The sequence below is a fragment of the Chrysochloris asiatica genome, unplaced genomic scaffold (genome assembly GCF_000296735.1).
Source record: "Chrysochloris asiatica unplaced genomic scaffold, ChrAsi1.0 scaffold00125, whole genome shotgun sequence".
Classification (NCBI taxonomy): Eukaryota; Metazoa; Chordata; class Mammalia; order Afrosoricida; family Chrysochloridae; genus Chrysochloris; species Chrysochloris asiatica.
The window spans coordinates 8252451-8255024 of record NW_006408643.1 but is presented as its reverse complement, the minus strand read 5'-3'; the positions used below and the strand labels follow the sequence as shown (position 1 = coordinate 8255024).

Genomic DNA, 2574 nt, shown 5'->3' with positions numbered 1-2574 from the left:
GAAATGTTTACAAGCTTGGAAGGCTTACATCTAGGAGAATTTGTAGCAAAATCAAGAAATCCATTGTTTTCTAATTCAAGATGCTCGGCTGCTCCCGGAGCCGCCATCTTGGGAGAACCCAAGCAGGGGAAGGATCAGAGCAGCCATGGAATGCCTGACAGTACCATGGAGATACAGGTCTGGACAGTCTTTTTTTTTGGTATCTGTTCATTGGTCTCTTGCTGTCTGTGCACCTCCATCCTGGTGACTAGAGGGGGAGCCTGAGCGAGTGGACACCACCCCCACCCCTGGAGGGCTCTACTAAGCAAGCACACGGATCTCCTCAAAATTTAAAGAAGTGGCAGTTTCCACTTAAAACTACATGGCCAAAAGAAACCCCCAAATGGACACCACTCGTCTGTCAGTTTGTCGTACTGTGGTGACTTGTGAGTTGCTGTGACTCTGGAAGCTATGCCACGGGTATTTTAAATACCAGCAGGATCACCTATGGTGGACAGGGTTCAAATGCGCTTCCAGACGAAGACAGATTAGGAAGAAAGAGAGACAAACTACTTCAGAATATTTAGTCTCTGAAAACCTTATGAATAGCAGAGAAACACTATTGTTCGCCAAAGAGAAGAATCCATTTCGTATATAAGCTTTAGCACGTCCTCTAGCTCCAAGAAAATGATATATGTATAAATAGCCAGGCAGCTCAAGGCCAGAGGCCAGATGTTTTCCTTTGCCCTAGCCTAAGAACAAAGACCACCAGTCCTGACCAATTAAACTGTAACACCTCATAGTTTGCCAATTGTTAACCAATCCAAAGGTTGTAAAGCTGAGAAACCTGAGAAACCCTGCAGACAAAGAGTTCAGGCTCTATCCCTAATCCACTGCATCGGATGAGGTAGAGTCCTGGCTCGAGCTTGAATAAACAACCCTTGTGCACTTGCATCGGTGTCAGCTCCTTGGAGGTCTTTGGGGACCCCGAATTCTGGGCATAACAGCTGGGGGCTCATAGGGGATTCCCAAAACCCCTACAGGTCCCCCGAAACCGGAGGGTTGTCACCGGCCAGTAACTCTGTGTTTGTGTGTGACCACTTAAGTCTGTGTTTTGTTTTGGAACTCATGTTTCAGTCTGAAGCCGGAGGACAGCCTAGGCGGACGTGCCATAAGGCTACTGGCAGGGGGTCTTGGGAGACATTCCAGACTCTCTTAAGGGGACGGAGTGCCCCGTAAATCTAGAGGGGACGGAGTGCCCCAGAAATTTGTACAAGTAGTGATAAGACGGTGCGGGTCGCTCCCGCAAGGCAGTATGAGGCTGCAGTCTTGTTTTTGTAGAGGGGATGGAGTGCCCCTACCCCTGGAGAATCTGTGTAACTGGTGAAGAAGCCAGTGTCTTACTTTCAGTTTTGCCTTCAAGCTAGCGAAGGAGTGTCATGTTTCAGTTTATGTCTGTCTGGCTACTGCCTCTGCTGTCCATTGTGTGAATGGATACGCGAATGTAGTGAGAGTGAACTCCCCTGTCGTCACCCAACCTAACCTCATGTTTTTCCCGAGTTAATGTATATCTTGATCAAACTCAGGTCTTAGACTTGCTGTAACTGCTTCTGCAGGTGTGGGTTCTTGGGGGAGGGAGAGGGGTGCCACTGGCTGTGGAGTCCTGGGGCCAGCGGGGCTACAGTGGCCCGAGTGACACCGAGGCTGGGATCTGTGACCTCTGCTTGCCTATTGCTCACCTCCAGAGCCGGCAGCCAGGGAGCTCAGGAGCAAGACGCCCCACGATAGCTTGGCTGCCAGCTGTCTGCTTGTTGAGCCCTGCCCAGCTGAGAACTGGTGGGGCCCCACGGCTACTGCGTTTAATTCATCAAATCTGTTCTTCAGATGATCTCTAAATTCAGGAGGGAAAAGAGGAAGGATTACTAGTTGGAAAATATGGCACTGGTGACAGAAAAGCCAGAGAATGCATATTAGAATTCTGCAAAACCAATGATTTGTTCATTTCAAATACCTTCTTTAGACAGCATAAGAGACGACTATACACATGGACCTCACCAGATGGAATACAAAGAAATCAAATTGACTACAGCTGTGGAAAGAGACAATGGAAAATCTCCATATCATCAGTGAAAACAAGGCCAGGAGCAGACTGTGAAACAAACCATCAATTACTCATATGCAAATTCAAACTGAAGCTGAAGAAAATGAAAACAAGTCTACGAGAGCCAAATATGACCTTGAATATATCCCACCTGAATTTAGAGATCATCTGAAGAACAGATTTGATACATTAAACACTAAAAGACAGAAGACCAGAAGAGTTGTGGGATGATATCAAGAACATTATACATGAAGAAAGTAAAAAGTCATTGAGACAAGAAGGAAAAGGTCAAAATGGATGTCAGAAGAGACACTGAAACTTGCTCTCCAGCGTAGAGATGCTAAAGCAAATGAAAGAAATGAGGAGGAACAAGAGCTGAACAGAAAATTTCAAAGATTAACTCGAGAAGATAAAGCCAAATATTACAACAAAATGTGCAAAGATCTGGAATCAGAAAACCAAAAAGGAAGAACACGCTCAGCATTTCTCAAGCT

General features: G+C 46.3%; 1 pseudogene; it reads right to left on the bottom strand.

Annotated features, from left to right (window-relative positions):
• LOC102841373 overlaps nucleotides 1-2574 on the bottom strand; it is a 51244-nt pseudogene that overhangs the window by 25546 nt on the left and 23124 nt on the right.